Genomic DNA, 8,898 nt, shown 5'->3' on the forward strand with positions numbered 1-8,898 from the left:
TGGAGACCGGGAAGGGTTGTCCACAAGCCGTGGGAGTCCTGTTGAAGTACGCCAACTAGGATCCCCAGGTGTCACCGCTCGGGGGCGTGCCGGGGGCCCTTACCTCCCTAGGTTTCGGACAAGGCAACGCCCCCCCCCCTGGAGTCCTCTACCAGACTACCCTTTCCATTGGGGAAGGTGATGGTGCTTCCTTTCCCCCCATTCATTTGCATAACAATTAACCCCTGCCAATGCCTGCCAAAGGGAAAAGAGGGCGGTCCCCGGGCGTGCCCGGCCTTAAATGGGCAGACGGGGTGGAAGGCACACCCCGGGATTCCCCGTCCACGCAGGGGCAAGATCCCGCCCCCGCGTGTGTGGGAGGAGGGTTTAGCCCGCAACCCCCTCTCCTCCCAGGAGGAAATGGCTAAAGCATGGGGGAAGAGGACAGAGCCCTGAGGCACCCCACAAGTGAATGTAAGGAAAGCAGTTAGTGGGGCAGTGCTCAATTTGCCCTAATAGACCAGTCGTCCCTGGCGCTGGGGTTCTGTTATCAGGGAAGGAATTAGTTTAATGCTGTAGTAGTTTAAAGCAAGTCCTGAGGATCTTAACCTCGAAACACTGTCCTTACCGTGTATAAGATTATGGGTTTTTTTGCTATCAAAAAATTAGGCCAAAATTGGGGGTCATCTTATACAGTACATGGATAGTGAACAACTCAAGAAATATTGATTTATTAATTTTGGGTTTTAAAAAATAGGGGCCGTCCTATAAATGGGGGGCTCTTATACACAGAAAAATATGGTATTTCTGTCCTTGTAGAGAGAATTACCTCCAGAGCATGTAAAAAGATAAAATAGCATGGCTTTTAAAAAAATATTCAGGCTGTATGTATAAAATACAGCACAGACCATTGAGCTGTTTATAGACACATTGTTTAAAAATGTCATTTTATAGCTTATATGGTTTGTCATTTTTTAATATCACAACCGAGTCCAACCTGTAATGAGAAGCAAAGATCTCTTGTGGAGAATCATTCTGTGATCATGGCAGAAAATAACGTCTGCATTATTGATCCTTTGCTGTGTTTGCCATTCTTTTGAGGCCTACAGGCATATATCAAAAGCACCAAGGAATTGAGTTGTGCTGGAAAGTGGGATTGTATTCAATATTACTAATTGATTGTTATGGGCATCTCTTTTCCAAAAGAAATTAACGTGTTGCCCCTGTCAGGCTCAGTTCCCCCGCTGCCAAAATAAATAAATAAAGCCAAGCGCAATATTGTGTGAAATATAGATTATATGCAGCTGGGAATAAATCCTGAAAACATCATGGCGTGAGGAGATGGAAGCAGAATTTATGGGCTGACGGCAGGTAACCACATTTACTCTAGGCATCCATCTTTCTTCAACAAAAGAACATAATGAGGTATTATCAAAAGAAAAGCCAGCTGGAACAGGCCAGTGGCCCAGAGAGCTAGTGTGGTGTAGTGGTTAAGAGCGGTGGACTTGTAATCTGGTGAACCGGGTTCGCTTCCCCACTCCTCCACATGCAGCTGCTGGGTGACCTTGGGCTAGTCACACTTCTCTGAAGTCTCTCAGCCCCACTCACCTCACAGAGTGTTTGTTGTGGGGGAGGAAGGGAAAAGGAGAATGTGAGCCGCTTTGAGACTCCTTAGGGTAGTGATAAAGCGGGATATCAAATCCAAATTCCTCCAAACTCCTCCATCTAACTCATCATCCTGTTCCCACAGCGGCCAACCAGATGCTCGGGGAAGACCACAAGATGGGTCAAGTACAACCATGCTTCCCCTGAAAAGTATTAAGAAGAGGAGGCCACACAAAGGTTGTATAACAACAGCTCTTACTATAAAACAGCATGAAGAAGCAGCGGTAATCCTATTGGCTTGCCATGCTCCATCTCGTGTCTGAAGTGGGCCTTCCATACAAAGGCAGACCTGGGCCTTCCCAACAGCCTTCTCCAACTTGATGCCCTCCAGATGTTTCATGCCACAACCCCACCATCCCTTGGCCTTGTTTGCTCTGGCATCTAAAAGTTGTAGCAGATCTGGCGAGAACCGGGTTGGGGAAGGCTACTCTACAGCAGAAGCAGGGAACCAGTGGATCTGTTGGACTCCCATCAGCCCCCAGATCTTATGGTTACCAGACATCCCCGTTTCCCGGGGACAGTCCCCAGATTCATAAATCTGTCCCCGGACAACATCCGCCCCCGGATTTCATTTAATGTCCCCGGATTTATATTTTAAGTGTTGTAGATTCATTAGTAGGGAATGAATGTTGCGTGATTGAAACTATAGGCCTATATCACTGTTGAATGTGGATTATAAAATTTTTGCAGACATTCTGGCAAAAAGATTTAAAAGAGTGCTAGTAGGGGAGATTCATAAGGACCAAACAGGCTTTCTCCCAGGGAGATATATGTCAAGTAATGTGAGAAATATTTTAGACATTCTGGAACTGTTGGAAATGGACATTAACAAAAAGGCAGTTTTGATTTTTGTGGATGCGGAGAAAGCCTTTGACAATATCAATTGGAGTTTTATGATGAAGAATCTCCAGGGAATGGGGGTAGGCCAAAGATTTCAAAATGGTATAGGTGCGATATATGCAGAACAAAAAGCAAAATTAATCGTGAATGGTATGGTGATGGATGATATATCAATAGAAAAGGGTACACGACAGGGATGCCCTATGTCTCCCCTCCTGTTTATATCTGTCCTGGAGGTTTTGTTAAACATGATTAGAATGGACCCGCTGGTTAAAGGTATTCAGGTCGGAGCGAAACATTATAAATTAAGGGCATTTGCAGATGACTTAGTTTTAACATTACAACAGCCAGAGGAGAGTACGAAAAGAGTGTTGGACCTAATTGAGATATTTGGTCAAGTGGCAGGATTCAAATTGAACAAACAAAAAACCAAAGTGTTGGGGGAAAATTTGATACCGGAAGAAAAAGATAGATTTCAAAACGTAACGGGTTTGGAAATTGTCAAAAAAGTTAAATATCTGGGGGTAAACTTAACATCAAAAAATGCTAACTTATTTAAGGACAATTATGAGAAATGCTGGACAGAAGTTAAAAGGGATCTAGATATATGGTCTAGACTGAAACTTTCCTTGTTAGGCCGCATAGCTGTTATCAAAATGAATGTATTGCCGAGAGTGTTATTCCTGTTTCAGACTTTACAAATTCTGGACAAGATGGAATGCTTCAAGAGGTGGCAAAAAGATATATCTAAATTTGTCTGGCAGGGCAAAAAGCCCAGAATTAAGTTTAAGATCTTAACAGACGCAAAAGATAGAGGGGGATTTGCCCTGCCGGACTTGAGGCTCTACTATGAGGCAGCAGCTTTTTGCTGGCTAAAACAATGGCTACTTCTTGAGGACACAGACATCTTAGATCTAGAAGGTTATGATAATAACCTCGGCTGGCATGCGTATCTGTGGTATGACAAGGTGAAAGTGCACAAGAGTTTTAAAAACCATATGGTACGGAAGGCATTGTATAATGTCTGGATCAGGTACAAAGATTTAATGGAAAATAAAACCCCCAGATGGTTATCACCAATGGAAGCAAAAGCAGTTAAAAAACTTAACATGGACTCAAATTGGTTAAAATATGATGAAATGTTAGAAAAGGATGGAGAAAAGTTTAAATTAAAGAGCTATGAAAAATTAAAACATAGAGTTAGAGATTGGCTACATTACCACCAAATAAATGAAGTGTTTAAGCTGGACAGGAAAGTAGGATTCCAGAGTGAAAAGTCAAAGCTAGAAACGGAACTGTTAGAACCCAATACAAAAAACTTATCTAGAATGTATAACCTGCTGCTGAAATGGAATGTACAGGATGAAACGGTAAAATCAGCTATGATTAAATGGGCACAAGATGTTGGTCATGACATTATGTTTGCTGACTGGGAACAGTTATGGACCACCGGTTTGAAATTCACAGCATGTACTGCTTTGAAAGAAAATATTATGAAAATGATTTACAGGTGGTACATGACTCCAGTCAAGCTTGCTAAGATCTATCATTTGCCCAATAACAAATGTTGGAAATGTAAGGAAGCTGAAGGAACCTTCTATCACCTTTGGTGGACCTGCCCAAAAATTAAGGCCTACTGGGAAATGATCTATAATGAAATTAAGAAAGTCCTTAAATGGACGTTTTCAAAGAAACCAGAGGCTTTTCTTCTGGGCATGGTGGGCCAATTGGTACCGAAGAAGGATAAGACTTTTTTTATGTATGCAACCACGGCAGCAAGAATTCTTTTAGCAAAGTACTGGAAGATGCAAGAACTACCCACTCTGGAGGAATGGCAGACGAAGGTGATCGAATATATGGGATTGGCAGAGATGACCGGCAGAATCCGTGACCAGAGGAAGGAGGCGGTGGAGGAAGACTGGAGAAAATTTAAAGTATACCTTAAGAACTATTGTAAAATATCGGACGGTTAAGATGTCGAGAGGCTAGAAACAAAGAACTACAGCTGTAAATCGTAAATTAAAGGGGGAAACTTAATGAGAATATATAGAGAAATGGACTGAAGGGTTGCTGACACATTATAAAATAATGATGCAGAGAAGGGGAGGTATGGGGAAGTCATGTTTTATGTATTTGTTTGTGATTTGTTTGTTTTTCCTATACCCTTGTTCCCTGCTTTTTTTTTTTGTTTTGTAAAAACAATAAAAAATTATTATAAAAAAAAAAAAAAGAATGTTGCGTGATTGGTTCAACAGCACAAGACACATCATATGGGGACTTCCAGCAAGGGAAAATGGCGGGCACCACGGCAGCAAGCAACTCCTGAGGCCAGCCAGAGCCAACTGTGCTACCAGGCTGGCTCTGGGCTGCTGAGACAGCCGCTGCCGCTGCCGCTGCCACTGCCAAGGGGGAACCGGGGATGCCAGGCGCGTCAACTGGGGGAACCGCTGACACACACACCCCACGACCCAAATTGAGCCAGGAGTGAGAGCGCCCAGCCACCCAGCCAACTGCCCAGTGGTGCTGCAGGGCCAGGAAAACCCTGGCTCCGACACAGGGAGAAAGGGGAGAGGAGAAGGAGAAGGAAGAGAGAGAAAGAGGGAAGAGAAAAAAGAGGGGAGCCCCGACCTTGTTGCGCTGCTGCTGCTGCTGCCACCATTGAGGAGAAGAGGTAGGAGAGCACCAAGAGGGCAAGGACACATGGCCAGGCCCAGGCCTGGCCCAAGCCTACTCCATGGTGGCTAGCACTCCAAGAGAGCAGGCCGGAACCCAGAGGAAGGCAATGCGACAAAGGAGACCACAGAAGAGAAGATATTCTTCTTCTTCTTCTTCTTCTTCTAAAAAAAAACTTTTAAAAATAAGTTTTTTTCTCTTTTCAAAAAAAAAAGTGTTCCCGGATTCTTTGGGGGGGGGGGAAATCTGATAACCTTAGCTTAACTGTGTATGTGTTGCCCCTGATGCGATAATAATTCGATTTTGAGAAAAACACATACAATGGGGGCGAGCTTTTGGTTTCCAATGCTCATATAGTTATTTCAAATTACAAGTGTGCAATCATTTGAGAATGACTTTATGAGGATGCCCTTTCCCATGGGAAAATCTGCAGAAAGGACAGATCTAGCCGCCTTTTCTCAATGTGGCAATACTTTGATGCCTATAGTATACAAATGGACCTTTTTATGAGAGCTTGGAACACTTCAATTAGACAAGTTTTGAAATGGCATCCAGTGATTCTGCCAACAAGAAAAGCATAGCGCTTATGCAGTGCAATCTGTTTCCCTACCATCCCAGAGTACACTCCCTCCACCTACATGATGCTATTGATTTTCCATTGGCTTGCAAGATCAAGCTCTCCACACAGTCATTAATATTTCAGTGCTGCAAGACTACCTGAAATTTATTTCTAGCTACTTATTCACTGGGAGTACAACCAAGACTGAACTATCATTAAGAAAAACTACTGGGTCAGTAATGGAATTGTGTTAATGGGTTCTGGTATACTTAAATACAAGGAGATTCTGGGCAGATTCGTAGTTCAGGCAGTTATGTTAAATGATTATATCGGGCTGACCCAAGTTTCAAGGTTCTCCCAACCAACAGAGGAATGGGACTGGAGCTCAAAATCAACAGAAGGTGCGGATTTGCTACATGCAGAACTAAAGGCTCCCACCTTCAGCTCCTGAAGCTGGTTGGATAGCCTGTTTACAGGTGAGACACAAGCCCCCTTCATGCGTTAATTGAGGATGTTTATCATATTATCCTGTATACCTGAAGGAGCGTCTCCACCCCCATCGTTCAGCTCGGAAACTGAGATCCAGCGCCGAGGGCCTTCTGGAGGTTCGGTTCCCTCATTGCGAGAAGTGAGGTTACAGGGAACTAGACAGAGGGCCTTCTCGGTAGTGGCGCCCACCCTGTGGAACAGCCTCCCTTCAGATGTGAAGGAAATAAGCAGCTATCCTATCTTTAAAAGACATCTGAAGGCAGCCCTGTTCAGGGAAGTTTTTAATAATTAACGTTGCACTGTTTTTAACGATTGACAGCCGCCCAGAGTGGCTGGGGAAACTCAGCCAGATGGGTGGGGTATAAATAATAAATTATATTATTAATAATAATAATAATAATAATAATAATAATTTATTTGTACCCCGCCCATCTGGCTGGGTTTCCCCAGCCACTCTGGGCGGCTTCCATAGAAACCAGAAAACACTAAAATATCATACATTAAAAACTTCCCTGAACAGGGCTGCCTTAAGATGTCTTCTGAATGTCAAGTAGTTGTTTATCGTTTTGACATCTGATGGGAGGGCGTTCCACAGGGCGGGCGCCACTACCGAAAAGGCCCTCTGCCTGGTTCCCTGTAGCTTTGCTTTTCGCAATGAGGGAACCGCCAGAAGGCCCTCGGCACTGGACCTCAGCGTCCGGGCAGAACGATGGGGGTGGAGACGCTCCTTCAGGTATACTGGGCCGAGGCCGTTTAGGGCTTTAAAGGTCAACACCAACACTTTGAATTGTGCTCGGAAACGTACTGGGAGCCAATGTAGGTCTTTCAAGACCGGTGTTATGTGGTCTCGGCGGCCGCCCCCAGTCACCAGTCTAGCTGCCGCATTCTGGATTAGGTGTAGTTTCCGAGTCACCTTCAAAGGTAGCCCCACGTAGAGCGCATTGCAGTAGTCCAAGCGGGACATAACTAGAGCCTGCACCACTCTGGCCAGACAGTCCGCGGGCAGGTAGGGTTTCAGCCTGCGTACCAGGTGGAGTTGGTAGACAGCTGCCCTGGATACAGAATTGACCTGCGCCTGCATGGACAGCTGTGAGTCCAAAATGACTCCCAGGCTACGCACCTGGTCCTTCAGGGGCACAGTTACCCTATTCAGGACCAGGGAGTCCTCCACACCAGCCCGCCCCCTGTCCCCCAAAAACAGTACTTCTGTCTTGTCAGGATTCAGCTTCAATCCATTAGCCGCCATCCATCCTCCAACCGCCTCCAGGCACTCACACAGGACCTTCACCGCCTTCACTGGTTCTGATTTGAAAGAGAGGTAGAGCTGGGTATCATCTGCATATTGATGGACACCCAGTCCAACCCCCCTGATGATCTCTCCCAGCGGCTTCATATAGATGTTAAAAAGCATGGGGGAGAGGACGGAACCCTGAGGTACCCCACAAGTGAGGGCCCAAGGGTCTGAACACTCATCCCCCACCACCACTTTCTATTATATGAAGTCACTTCGTGCACATCTAAAGGAGGCTACAGGCATGCTGAGAATCTGGTCCATATGTATCAAGGTGGTGAACCTGCTTGGAACCAGGGGCCGTAGGATGTCCCACCTCCCTGTCAAAATCCCTTGTGCAGGGTCCTCAAGTACCCAATAGCCAGTGGAAGAAGTCCCACTTGCCACTCATGTTTGCAAAAGGTAGCTGTCCTCCCCTACCACCAAGAAAGAAGCCTGCATTAGTAGGGCCAGCCCTATCATTAGGTGGTGGGGATCCTGTTGTCCTCAGATGGGGTTCGACTTCCAACCCCCTGTAGCCCCAAACAGCATGGCCAATGGCCAGGAATGTTGGGAGCCAGAGTCAAACAACATCAGAAAAACCACAGGTTCCCCACCCCTGCATTCAACAGACAGAGGAAGCCACTTCAGGTAGCTGTTTTAGTTCATTATTGAATTAAATATATTCTAGTCTGGTACACTCTGCTCCGACAATTTATTATTTCAGTGCACTACCTCATTAAATACTTATGCCCCAGGACACTGGGTACAAATATTTGGGAAGGGATAAAAACAGCATGGGGTGGATTAACATATGAAATATGGCCCAATAACAGGAGGAAAGTAATCAAAGCGTAATGCGAAAGAAAGAAAGAAAATTGATTTACAAGCACTTTGGCTTGGCCACGAAACAGACAACTCTCTCATTAAGCACAAAAGTTATCTGAAAACAAGGAATCTTAATTTTCTTGTTCATTAAGTTTTATACGGTACAACGTTTTTTGTGTGTGCACATGTGTGCGCATTGGGTTGTGAGACTTTTAAATTAGCACCATACCAGGTGGGCAACTTTGATCCTTTATCTTCTTTTATGGATTACATGAAGTACACCGAGTTGCTGTTGAATTGACACACTATAGAAGGCACGCTCATATATCAGAAATGCAGGTGTGATCGTCAAGCGATGCTTATGAATGTGATTGCCACATCCATAGCGAAGTACCTTTTAGATTAGGTAGCAATATGAGAACAATTTTACCGGGTCAGATCAACAATCTTGATCCATCTAACTCAGGATGCAAGTGCATGAGGAAAATCTATGTGCAGCAAGAAATCTATGCCTGGATCTCCTCCATTTGGGTGGCTAGTGCATGGTAGATGGGTCTTGCAAAGCTTTTACTGGTTTTACTACAATCCAGCAGTA

Source organism: Podarcis gaigeae, assembly GCF_964106915.1.
Source record: "Podarcis gaigeae genome assembly, chromosome: 5".
NCBI lineage: Eukaryota > Metazoa > Chordata > Lepidosauria > Squamata > Lacertidae > Podarcis > Podarcis gaigeae.